Source organism: Pelophylax lessonae (genome assembly GCF_965119305.1).
Source record: "Pelophylax lessonae genome assembly, chromosome: 3".
NCBI classification, from domain to species: domain Eukaryota; kingdom Metazoa; phylum Chordata; class Amphibia; order Anura; family Ranidae; genus Pelophylax; species Pelophylax lessonae.
Genome location: NC_138770.1, coordinates 25,002,775 through 25,016,339, shown reverse-complemented (window position 1 = coordinate 25,016,339; position 13,565 = coordinate 25,002,775). Strand labels below are relative to the sequence as shown.

General features: G+C 45.2%; 2 protein-coding genes across 2 annotated transcripts in view; both read right to left on the bottom strand.

The window, feature by feature from the left end:
• LOC309550250 (uncharacterized protein) overlaps window positions 1-13,565 on the bottom strand; it is a gene marked incomplete at both ends in the record, with an annotated part of 974,848 nt that overhangs the window by 509,464 nt on the left and 451,819 nt on the right. The gene's annotated exons all lie outside the window — the stretch shown is intronic.
• The window catches only part of LOC309550781 (gastrula zinc finger protein XlCGF66.1-like), a 353,589-nt gene continuing 351,835 nt past the window's right edge, over window positions 11,812-13,565 (bottom strand). The window contains exon 5 of the mRNA XM_082251117.1: window positions 11,812-11,905. The gene's annotated coding sequence lies outside the window, so the exon portion shown is untranslated. The remainder of the gene's footprint in view (window positions 11,906-13,565) is intronic.

Genomic DNA, 13,565 nt, shown 5'->3' with positions numbered 1-13,565 from the left:
TAGACACAGTATAAAAGGTATATAAGTTCCTATCTATGCATATAGAGGAATTAGGAATGATAAAGACATACCAGAGTCCAGGTCAATAAATAATATCCGTCACTGGACAAAAAAGGAGATGGAGGATCACCACCACATAGAAGAACATAGGAAGGGGAGGTAACTTCAATATAAGGTAACATAAAATGAATAATTAGATATAACATCTGTGTATACTGTAACATACACTATATTAGAGCATATATACAAGCATATGTCAATTAGGGATGGCCTTGCAGTTTGCCCAGCGGTCGGTTCCCGGCGAACTTTGCTCGTTCACAGTCTGCTATTGCGAACATATGGCGTTGTTTGCGGCGGCAATATTAGTTTACATTGGGGAGAACTTTGACCCATGACACAGCCATCAAGTGGAACGGGACAGCCAATTGAGACCTTTCAGCACATGGACATACCCCCTACCTTATAAATAGACCTGAGCTGGCGTCCATTTCACATTCTGCTTTTTGTCAGTGTAGGGAGAGGTTTGCTGTGTGCACCAGGGACAGATTGTCAGTGACACCGATCGGTCTGTTAAGGTCCACAAAATCATTTTAAGGACTGGTATTTGGTATAGGTGTACTATTTTTTGATGTGCAGTGCACTATATAGGGGTGTAATACACTTATAATATACTTTCCAATATAGAAAGCATATTATAGTGGATTTGTATTGTGCACTGTGCAGCATTGTGACTGGTGTGGTGAGCGTTTCTGCAGCAATACTACAAACAGTGACAAAAGCACTTTTAAAAAAGTATTATAACTGGTGTGATAGACCAGTGGCCCCCCTAAATGATAGATTGAAGCGGGGTGTTATCTAACAATATACTTTTATAACAGTGTATTTGGGTACTGCAAAAATGTTGCCTCTTGCTGCATTAACTCTGCTACACACAGTGACAACAGTTACTGGCCAATTTTTTGTACAACTGTGGTGATAGACCAGTGGCCCCCCAATACCACAGTTTGAAGCGGGGTGTTATCTGAGTATACTTTTATAAGTGTATTTTAGTCCTGCAAAAATATTACCTCTTTTGCTGCGTTAACTCTGCTACACACAGTGCCAAACTTACTGGCCAATTTTTTGTACAGCTGGTGTGATAGACCAATGGCCTCCCAATACCACAGATTGAAGTGGGGTGTTATCTGAGTATACTTTTATAAGTGTATTTGTGTCCTGCAAAAATGTTGCCTCTTTTGCTGCGTTAACTCTGCTACACACAGTGCCAAACTCACTGGCCAATTTTTTGTACAGCTGGTGTGATAGACCAGTGGCCCCCTGATACCAAAGATTGAAGTGGGGTGTTATCTGAGTATACTTATTTGTGTCCTGCAAAAATATTGCCTCTTTTGCTGCGTTAACTCTGCTACACACAGTGACAACAGATACTGGCCAATTTTTTGTAGAACTGGTGTGATAGACCAGTGGCCCCCCAATACCACAGATTGAAGCGGGGTGTTATATACCTTGTTCCATATATACTGCACTTCTCAAGAGACTTTTGTCACAGGGTAATTTTAAAAATGACAGGCAGAGGAAGAGGCAGGCCCTTACGCAGGGGTGGTAGGGGTAGGGCAGGAGCAGTAGGCCAGAGCCAAAGTGTGAAGTTTCAGAAGGTGCATTTGATTACGTCAAAGGACGCACCAGACTTGGTTGAGTGGCTCACTCAGCCTTCCTCTTCTGCACCCTCATCATCCTCACTATCTGCACACTCTTCACTCTCTGCTGTGTGCACCCCCAAAGTCACCACCACCACATATACCCTCCGCTTGAAATCACTGGAATTATTTTCCAATCCATCAAAAGACATTTGCAATGCGCAGCCATTCTTGGCATCGGATCAGGAAGAGGAGGTAGAAACAGCCCCCACTCAGCAGTCTGACGACAGTACCCAGATCAGCCCAAGGAGGTTGATCCTCGCTATTGCTGCCTCCTCCGAGATCTCTAATGTTAGTAGTGGGGAAGGTGACGTTGATGATGACGTGTCTATGGACGTCACGTGGGTGTCCACAAAAGAGGAAGAGGAGGGGAATTCAGAGGGAGAGACGGAATAGCAGATAGGGAGGAGAAGCAGGCGGAAGTTACATTGCACAGGAGGGACAAAGCAGAGGCAAAATGTATCAGGAGCGAGCCATCAACCATGTACAGTCATATCTGGCACTCCCAGGACGTCGGCACATGGCTCCGCAGTGTGGGCTTTTTTTAATGTTTCCCCTGCTGACAATGGTGTTGCCATCTTCAGCCTTTTTAGTCAACGCATAAATCGCAGTAAGCCCAACACTCACCTAGGGACGATTGCCTTAAGAAGGCACCTGGACTCCCACCACCGAGCCCACAGGGAGTAATGCCGTCAGAACCCACAAAGCCACACTCCAGGCTCTCACCATCCAGCCTCTTCTCCTTCTCTCTCCTCACAATTTTCCTCCACTCCACCTTCCATCATGCGGTCCTCACGTTGTTCTAGAAAAAGACAGGCTTCCATGGCCCAAATGTTCGAGTGTAAAAAAATGATGACGCCGGATAACCCTCTTGTCCAATGGTTGACCGCGTGCTTGTCGGAACTGATAGCCAACTACTGCCATATCAACTGGTGGACTCGGAGGCCTTTCGAAAATTTGTGGCCATTGGAACACCACAATGGAAGGTCCCAGGAAGGAAATATTTCTTGCAGAAGGGCATCCCAGACCTATCTGGCTATGTTCAGCGGCAAGTGAATGTATCTCTGGTACACAGTGTCAGTGCCAAGATACATCTGACCACAGACACATGGTCTAGCAAACATGGGCAGGGAAGGTATATAACTTTTACTGCCCACTGGGTGAACCTTCTGACGGCCGTCAAGCATGTAACCTGTGGCACCCATGTAGATTTGGTGTTACCACCACGGATTGAATGCAGGCCTGCTTCTTCTTCTCCTCCTCCTACTCCATCCTCCCTCTCCTCCTCGGCTGACTCCTCCTTTTCTGCTGCTACTGTCTCTTCCGCTGCGCCACCCAAGATCCCCAGAACCTATTCCACATAGGTGAGACGTTGCCATGCTGTGCTGCATCTGTTGTGCCTGGAAGCCTAGAGCCACACTGGTCCTGCACTCCTTTCAGCTTTGCGTTCACAGGCAGATCAGTGGCTGACACCACTCAACTTGACAGTTGGTAAAGTGGTGTGCAACAACGGCGCCAATCTGCTGAGCGTGCTGAAACAGGGAAAAATTACACACATGCCATGCATGGCATATGTCCTGGCCTTGGTCGTGCAGCGATTTATTGCCAAATACCCTGGGGTCCAGGACGTCTTGCGGCAGACCAGGAAAATCTCGGGCCATTTCAGAAGATCTTACACAGCCATGACTCGCCTTGCTGACATTCAGCGGCGACACAACCTGCCCGTCAGGCGTCTTATTTGTGACTGCCCGACGTGATGGAACTCAACCTTGTATATGCTTGGTAGGCTGCTCCAGCAGAAACGTACAGTTAACGACTACCTGTATGAACTCTGTGGCAGGACAGGTTGGGGGGAGCTTGGTTTTTTTTAACCTCGCCAGTGACTGCTCATGCGCGATGCATGCAGACTTCTGCGGCCATTTGATGAGATTACCAAACTGGTCAGTCATGGCCAGGGCGCCATCAGTGACATCGTACCTTATGCCTTCTTTCTGGAGCGTGCATTGCGTCATGTCATTGATCAAGCCGTCGAGGAGCAGGAGCAGGAAGATTAGGAAGTCGCAATGTTGGATGAATTCCAAGGGGGTGCTACTCCATCTGAGACAAGTCAACAACAGGAGTCTGAAGAGGAGTCAGAGGAGGATGGGGACCCCCGTATAAAAATCATAAAGGCCAAGGACCAGTACTGGGTGGCAATGTACTTAGACCCCGGTACAAACAAAAAATGGCGGAAATGTTACCACTATCACAGTTGGCAGTCAGAATGCAGCACTTCCAGGCATTGCTTCGAGAAATGCTGCATTCTGATTTTGCGTGCGCTGGCAGAGGAATTTCCACTCACAGAGAAACAGTTGCGGGTAGCAATCCAACAGCGCCTGCAAGAAGAGGGTGGTCTGAAGATGTGTTGGTCACTTCAGATATGAAATCATTCTTTCAGCCGACCCATCGACAGCTGTACTCCGGATGCAGCATCGGGCAACACTTAGACCAACAGGTGTCCAACTACATCGGGTTAACGGGCGATGTGGATGCTCTGAGGAGTGATGAACCCCTGGACTACTGGGTGGGCAGGCTTGACCTCTGGCCAGATCTTGCACAATTTGCAATGGAACTGTTAGCTTGCCCCCCATCTAGTTTCCTGTCTGAAAGGACGTTCAGCACAGCAGGGTGGATCGTGACCGATAAGCGCACTCGCCTAGCTCATGACAGTGTTGACTACCTCACATTTATAAAAATGAATGAGGCATGGATCTCAGAGGAATTCAACACATGTGACCAGTAGACCATGTTTGATTACAATTCCTCATGACAGGCCACAAATATCTGCCAGACCGCTATCCACCCACAACAATTCATTGTCCTTGTCTTCAGTAAATACTGCAGCATAAAAGGCATTTCATGTCCATTGAATGCCTAGTTTTTGGGGCCTTTCATGGCCGACAATTATTTTTTCTGTCAATGTCTAATGTACCTTCAGCCACAGAATACAACGTTCTTAGCTGTCAGGTAAACCCATGTGGGCTAATTTTTGGGGCCTGTACTGGCCGACACTTACTTCTGTATCCTGTGAATGCCTAATGTACCTTCAGCCACAGAATACAACATTCTTAGCTGTCAGGTAAATCTATGTGGGCTAATTTTTGGGGCCTATACTGGCCGACACTTACTTCTGTATTCTGTGAATGCCTAATGTACCTTCAGCCACAGAATACAACGTTCTTAGCTGTCAGGTAAACCCATGTGGGCTAATTTTTGGGGCCTGTACTGGCCGACACTTACTTCTGTATCCTGTGAATGCCTAATGTACCTTCAGCCACAGAATACAACATTCTTAGCTGTCAGGTAAATCTATGTGGGCTAATTTTTGGGGCCTATACTGGCCGACACTTACTTCTGTATTCTGTGAATGCCTAATGTACCTTCAGCCACAGAATACAACGTTCTTAGCTTTCAGGTAAACTCATGTGGGCTAATTTTTGGGGCCTGTACTGGCCGACACTTACTTCTGTATCCTGTGAATGCCTAATGTACCTTCAGCCACAGAATACAAGGTTCTTAGCTGTCAGGTAAACACATGTGGGCTAATTTTTGGGGCCTGTACTGGCCGACACTTACTTCTTTATCCTGTGAATGCCTAATGTACCTTCAGCCACAGAATACAACGTTCTTAGCTGTCAGGTAAACGCATGTGGACTAATTTTTGGGGCCTGTACTGGCCGACACTTACTTCTTTATCCTGTGAATGCCTAATGTACCTTCAGCCACAGAATACAACGTTCTTAGCTGTCAGGTAAACGCATGTGGACTAATTTTTGGGGCCTGTACTGGCCGACACTTACTTCTTTATCCTGTGAATGCCTAATTTTTCAGACAGACATTGAAAATTAATGGGTCTGTAAACGTTCCGCCAAATTGTGGAAGGGATGCGGACCCATTTTACAGATATGTCAATGGACCCTATATGTATTTGACAGGTATTTACCGGCTGCTGTCAGTTCTGGCTGATTTAGGGGAAAAAATACATTTTTTTGCTGTAAAAAAAAAAAAATTTAGGGCAACTTTTCCAATTGCAATACTTCTGTTATAACAGTGTCCATGTGGTGGGACTATTTGTGCACTAAAGGTTTTTAAAGTTCTCCTTCCATTAAAGTCAATGTGGCCAGCCACGATTTTGAGAAAATGTGCCGCTAACGTTCGCGAACCGCCCCGGCCGATGTTCACTATGTCATGATGTTCACTGATGATCACTATGTTCGTGACATCACATGTCAATACTGACCATATACCCAGGATCATCCACTTGAGGGAGCAGCCACTCAAAAGGAAAAGAGTGGAAGATGAAAGAAAATGAATATGTACTACTCAGAAGGTGAAAAAGATGTTTCCAAAGCACATAAGGAGGCCATGAGTATCCAACATTATACTGCAATAGTATAAATGAGAAGGGCCAATGAATAATAAATTATGAGTTCATGTCTTTGGTGATCTCCCATCTCCTTATGAAGTGTTTCTTACATGATGAAGATCAGCTATGGAGTATATGTGAGGTGTATATCAGGGTGTGCTTCTTCCCCACATGTCCACCAACATTCATGTAAAAGACATTTCCCGCACTCAAGGCACTAATACACCTCGAGGGTTGTGTGGGATCCCTGATGTACAGGAAGACAGGACTTCAGTGATTGACGCGGACTTCCAGCCTCGGACATGATTTTTTTATAAAAATACCCCCGGAACAGTCAGGGCTAGTGCATTCCACAATGGATAGCCTCTGAACTGTCCTAAGTCGCACTTACCTTTTAGAAGAAATACTTACCTTGAAAAATTATTCTCCAGCGCTGCCATCTCAGGTGTGGGCATCTGAAGCCAGCGCGTCCTCTTCTGCGTCCTCTTCCGTGTCCTCTTCTGTCCCACAATGCACTGCACGGGCCCCGCCGTCACTTCCGGTGCAGGCGCGTCATCCCAGAAGCTGTTTGGCAGGGAATGATGCGTCTGCACCGGAAGTGACGAGCGGGCCGGTGCAGGCGCATTGATGACTAGGAGCGATGACGTTCAGCTCCCAGGAAACAATGCAAGGAGGAAGTGACGGAACGGGCTGCGGCCACAGAGGGAGGAAGAGGAAGAAAGGTGAGTATATTTTCTTCAATAACAAGGTAAGTAAACGCGAAAAAAATTGTGATTATCCATTTGTTTTTCAGGTGACACTCAGCAAGCGGATGGCCCAAAATCTATTTTGACGATTTTGAGGCCGGAACTCCGCTTTAACTATTCCCTCACTCAGGACAGGAAAGTGGTTTCTCCCCTGTGTGAGATCTCTGATGTGTGATAAGATGGGGCTTCTGTGAAAAACCTTTCCCACACTCAGGACAGGAATAAGGCTTCTCCCCCGTGTGAGATCTCTGATGTCTGTAAAGAATGGACTTCTGTGAAAAACATTTCCCACACTCAGGACAGGAATATGGCTTTTCCCCAGTGTGAGACCTCTGATGTGTAACAAGGTTTAATTTTCGTACAAAACATTTACCACACTCTGAACAGGAATACGGCTTCTCCCCCGTGTGAGACCTCTGATGTCTAACAAGATTTGATTTTCGTACAAAACATTTCCCACACTCTGAACAGGAAAATGGCTTCAGCCCTGTGTGCAGTTGCTGATGTGTGTGAAGATGGGACTTCTGTGAAAAGCTTTTCCCACACTCAGGACAGTTATATGGCTTCTCCCCCGTGTGACACCTCTGATGAATAACAAAATTTACTTTTGTTGGAAAACATTTCCCACACTCAGGACAGGAATAGGTCTTTTCATCCATGTGAGACTTCTGATGTCTGGCAAGACTGGACATCTGTGAAAAACATTTCCCACACTCAGAACAGGGAAGTGGCCCCTGCCCTGTATGTGATCTCTGATGTCTGTAAAGAATGGACTTGTCTGAAAAACATTTTCCACACTCAGGACAGGAATACGGTTTCTCCCCTGTGTGAGATCTCTGATGCATGATAAAATGGGACTTTCGTGAAAAACATTTCCCACACTCATTACAGGAATATGGCTTCTCCCCTGCGTGTAATCTCTGATGTACGTAAAGATTGGACTTCTGTGAAAAACATTTCCCACACTCAAGACAGGAATACGGCTTCTCACCTGTGCAAGATCTTTTGTGCACATCAAGTTTGGTTTTAGAAAGGAAACACTTCCCACACTCAGTACAGGAAAAGCTCTTATCTGTTGGAAGCATGGCACCGTCCCTCACAGTCTGAGGTTCCTCAGGATAAGAGGAATACGATGGTCCATCTACACTGTGTGGTGCCGGATGGACATTTGAGGTAGCCGGGTTTTCTCCTTTACAGTCTGGAGACAAAGTGAGACAATCCTCTGAGGTTTTCCTCTTCTCCTGTCCATCTACTAAAATAGAAATACAAAGATTATTACTAGACATCAGCAGATTGATTTCCCTAACCAGGACTCCACCCACATCAGACAGCTTTGTCTCTGAGGATCTTACAATTCCACCCTCTAGGTAACTAGTAAATGGATGCTCTGATCTCCTACCAGTTCATTTCTTTATTCATGGACCTTAGTCAGGGAGTGAGGAAACAACGAGAACTTTTATAGGAGTGACAGTGATGAGGGGATTATAGGACGAGTGTCCCCTCCCCCTCTATCACTCATTGCCATCTTCCCAACACAAGAAGTCCTGCACTTCCTTATTTAGTCCATGATTTAGTCATGAATAACAGCGGGGCTGAGTCCCACCAGAGGTCAGAGAGTGAGGATGGGGGGAGAACAACCAAGATGAAGACTGGACTGATCCTGAAGACCACCATCATTGGGTTACTGGCTCCTCCCTCATTATCACTTTCTGTTTAAGGTTCCAAAGTTGGAGGATGTTATCACATTATTATTAACATGTAAAAGTCTGTCCTCCAATCAAATCATCAGATATATAATGTCCAGCTGGTAGAAAATGGGTGTAACAAAAGAGAATCCATATTCTGTGTATATATAGCAGTGGGTAATCGGGAGACCAGAAGTCAGGACTATGTAATATACAACATATTGTATAAGATACAACAGATAGGACTATATAGTATCAGAATGATGTAATGTGAAATCTCACAACTTTAAATCACTCCATACCCCCTTGGCTCCTATACTCAGTAACAGCGGGTTCCCCCGGGCCTCTCCCCCAGAGCATTTGCATGGTGAACCAACAAAGGTTTAATACGCATAGCTGATTTCTGTGATCATAGGGGTATCTTAACAAGACAGAAATGAATTGAGAAGTATGCCATGCCTATGTCTGAATCCTTCCGCTTTACTCAAATCACGCATTTCCTGCGCACCTTATCACAACATTCTGATATAGCAACAATGACCCCAATGGAATTTCTATGTCGAAAGTTTGATAAGGGTAAAAGTCATATCTGTGAGCTGTATAATATATTGACGGACTCTTACACTAAGTTGACTTATATGGGGAAGTGGGAAGCAGACCTTCAGGAAAGCATTGAGCTGGACAACTGGCAACTTATGGCGCAGGAGGCCTCGAGATCGTCAATTAATACTTTCATCATAGAGGCAAACTACTACGGTGCGGCTGGCCACTTATGTACCTGGTGTGTCTCCATTGTGTTTCCGTGGCTGTGGTCAGGAAGAACCGATGTACCATATCTGGTGGCAGTGCCATAAGGTACGGCGCTATTGGATAAGGGTGAATCATTTTATTTACACCCTCACCCAAATTCATTTGACCAAATCGCCACAGCAGGCCTGCTGGGTCTCAAGGTGAAGACTGCCACGGAGGCCCAGAGAAGACTTATCACCTTTATATTCACAGATTCGAAAATTATGATAGCAAGGTTCCAGAGGTCTCCTGTCCTGCCATTCGAACAGCTCAGGCATAAACTCTCTTGGATTATGGTGAATGAATGCATGTCTGCAATATTGAACAATAAAATTAAGATGTTTGATAAAGTGTGGGAACCATGGCTCCGTTATATAACTGGTAACTCAAAAACCTGTAGCCGGCTGTCTGGGTACTGGGAGCGTGGGGCTTGGGGTAGGGGGGTCGGGTCCACTTTCTTATTTTTTCTCCTTCCACCTTTACTTTTTTCCTTTTCCTTCCTTTCTTTACTCTACTACTCAGTAGGTATCCGTATTGGACACTCCCAATTGCTGAACTTGCACATCCTAGAGCCACCTGTCCTGGAGATGGGGTACAGAATGAAGAGGTGCAACATGTTTTCTTGCTCGACAATGAAAGTTTGCGGTGCCTTATTACCTTTTATATGTAAATTGCAGTTTGCTTAGCATATAAACTAATCCTTAAACTTGACAAGTATTGTGTGTAGCTTGAGTAGCTCTTTTTGATGTCTCAGTGAAAATGTTAAGTATGTGTTAGGGGCTTGCAAACCACAATTTGTTCTGCTGTTTTCTTTCTTTGACATCCGATGGACAATTGGGAAAGACATGCTACTGTTTGATAGTTCATTGTATTTTCTATGTTCTTCTGAAAAAACCTTAAAGAGGAAGTAAACCCTCCTCAGGAAGTTGTACCTATAGGTAAGCCTATGATAAGGCTTACCTATAGGTACTGTAAATATCTCCTAAACATGTACGGTTTAGGAGATATTTACCTTTAATGCAGCCAGTGACGTCACTGGCGCATGCGCTCTGAAGGAACGGCTGATCGTGCCGTTCCTTCAGAGCCCCGTGCCGTGACCGTCGGCTCGCGTGCGCGGGAGTGATGTCACCGCGGCTCCGGCCAATCAGATGGCCGGATGCCGCAATCCCGGAAGACGGGCGACTGAACATGTCGCTCGTCATACAGGTAAGAGAGCGGCACGGCGGGGGCTCGTTCTCAGGTAAGTATTTCATAATGAGCTAGTATGCGATGCATACTAGCTCATTATGTCTTTCTCTTGCAGGTTGTAAAAAAAAAAAAAAAAAAAATTTTGAACGAGTTCACAACCTCTTTAATAAAAACTATTGAAAATAATACAGTGCAGGGGTCAGGAGTATGTAATGTACAACACTCAGTATATAGCGCAGGGGTCAGGAGTATGTAATGTACAACACTCCGTATATAGCGCAGGGGTCAGGAGTATGTAATGTACAACACTCCGTATATAGCGCAGGGGTCAGGAGTATGTAATGTACAACATAGAGTATATAGTGCAAGGGTCAGGAGTGTGTAATGTACAATATAAGTTATACAGTGTAAGGGTGAGGATTTATAATATTGGTATTCAGTGGAAGCTTTAAATGTTTACTTGAGACAAGTTGCAGAGGTCCCACACCACTGTCTCCCATCTCCTGAGACTGCACTCAGTGACTTGGGTGTGAGACTATACAGACATATCCCTCCACCCGACACAGCCAGCAAATAACAGAGCAAGTAACCCCGGGAGAATTGTTCTGTCAGAGATCTTACTAGACCAGGACATGAGGTAGAAGACCCAAAGCACATACCCCAGGTGCCTAGGTCTAGTAATACCTATGGTGAAATCAAAATTTTGCTGCCAGCTGGACCCCAGAATCTCTATAAATGCAGTCTAGAGACATAAATTTTGACTGAAGCATAGAGACAGAAGAATATCTGAGAGAAATACAGGAAGAAGAATGCTGGTCAGGAAAGTGACCAGGGTATTACAGGCTAAAATCACCCAGTCTTTGCCTTTCTCTTGACCAATCAGTGAGCGGTATGGGTGGAGGAATGTATTTAGTGTTAATGACCCACCTGTGCTGATCTCTGTAGGAGTGTCCTCCTCTATAAATGTCCCCGTTATTCCATCCTCCTCCATAGACTGCTGATCATCCCTCACATACCTCTCTTCTTCTTCTGCTTTAACCTCAAATTCTATATCGATTGGATCTCCACTCTAAATCAAGAAAATGAAAGAATATCATCTGTAAAATATAAGCTTTATTATCGTGACATCACATAGAAAATCCACACTTTGTCTCCACAAGTCCATGTTCTAGATGCTCTCCCACTGACCATGTAACAGTGAGGGATGGTGTGACCTTCCTGTGTGGAATCCCGGGAATACAGAGGACGGGGACATCTCTCTGGTGGGTTCCTGGTATTAGGTGGCTCCATCATATCCTTGTGTCCTTCTGAAAACTCCTCCATCACTCCATACTCCTCATCCTCCTCTTTATACTCTTCTTTAACATCAATATTATCATCCCTGAGGTTTCCACTCTGAATATATAATAAAACATTCATTGTAACAAACATGCTGTATATAAATCAGAACTACCAATAATTGTCAATCATCTACCTGATGATGGTGGGGGATGGTGTGATCTTCCTGTGTGGAATCTCGGGAATACAGAGGACGGGGACATCTCTCTGGTGGGTTCCCATTACTGGAGCCATCTGTAGGAAACGCACACACTGACTGAATACATTGTTTCTATGTGTTTATCAGATGATGGGGGATCTAGGTGGATCCTCCGTACTGCTCTCTCCTTTACAATAAAGTCTCCTCTTACCCGGTGATGTGAGGGGCGGCTGATTCTCCATCATGACGTCCTTGTAGAGATCTTTGTGTCCTTCTAAATACTCCCACTCCTCCATGGAGAAATAGACAGTGACATCCTGACACCTTATAGGAACCTGACACACACAATGATACAGTCACCATCCAGACACATCCCTTGTCTGTTACTGGATAATGTCCCAGAATTCCCAGCACCGCTCACCTCTCCTGTCAGCAGCTCCATCATCTTCTTGGTGACTTCTAGAATCTTCTGCATGTTGTGTCTCTCAGGATTTAGGGAGTCACATGGAGGCACTGTGATGGTCATATGATCACCTGACTTCAGAAGAGGAAATCTCTGTATTGAGGAACCAATAGGAATATCATGTTAGAATCCCAGAATCCTCCTCACCTCTCCGGTCAGGTCTGTGTTTTATTAATAGAGATAAGAGTGATGTCATGTGACCTCCCAGAATCCCCCTCACCTCTCTGGTCAGCAGATAGATGATCTCCAGTGTGAGGTTTAGTATCTTCTCAGTCATATGACTCCGGTCCTCCTCCATCCTCATTGGTGCCATCATCTATGAAGATTTCTCTGTAGACAGATAATAATGATAACAGAGAATTATCGGGATTGGCATTGGTTGTACAATAAATGGATGAGGATATCAGGGGGCAATATGAAGGTCAGAATGTATTTAGACACTATGATCCCTAGTCTGAAAATACTTAATGTGGACAGTTCAGTGTTTGCTATGATTCTTGTCTTGTAAAATTTGGCCTTGTGGATCAAAAATTCCATTTTTTACGATGGGTATGAGATGAGAATCAGGATAAAGGTCAGGACAAGCAACAGACGAGAGCATCCAAGAGATGAAGCCGGGGTCACTACACAGTAAATCAATCCAAGGAAACAACAGGCAGGACGAGGAATAGCAAGAAGGAGCTCAGAGACAAATGAGAATATTGCTCAGCCAATGGGAGATTATCTCAGCATGACTTACATAATGAAGGAGATGAGGGGGAGGGGAGGTGACCATAGATACATGGAAATTCAGTTGGTTCAGCAGGGATCGCTCACATTTCCAACCATGTGTGGTCACTGCCGGATAAAAGTCACTCCATCAGCGGCTGCAGCCAATAGCTTCATCACTGATCTGTGTATTCTGAGAGCGGAGGAGCGCCCCCCATTGTCAGAATACAATAGTGCAGCGGGCAGGATTCCCCCTTCCCCCTCAATTGTGTACATGGGGGAATCACATCTGTTTTTTCACTCCCGCTGGCTGAACGATAAAATTGAACCATGTATGGCCAGCTTTGGAAGTAAGATATATTAATCATCAACTGATCCCCCTGAAGGGGTTAATCTAGGCTTCCACC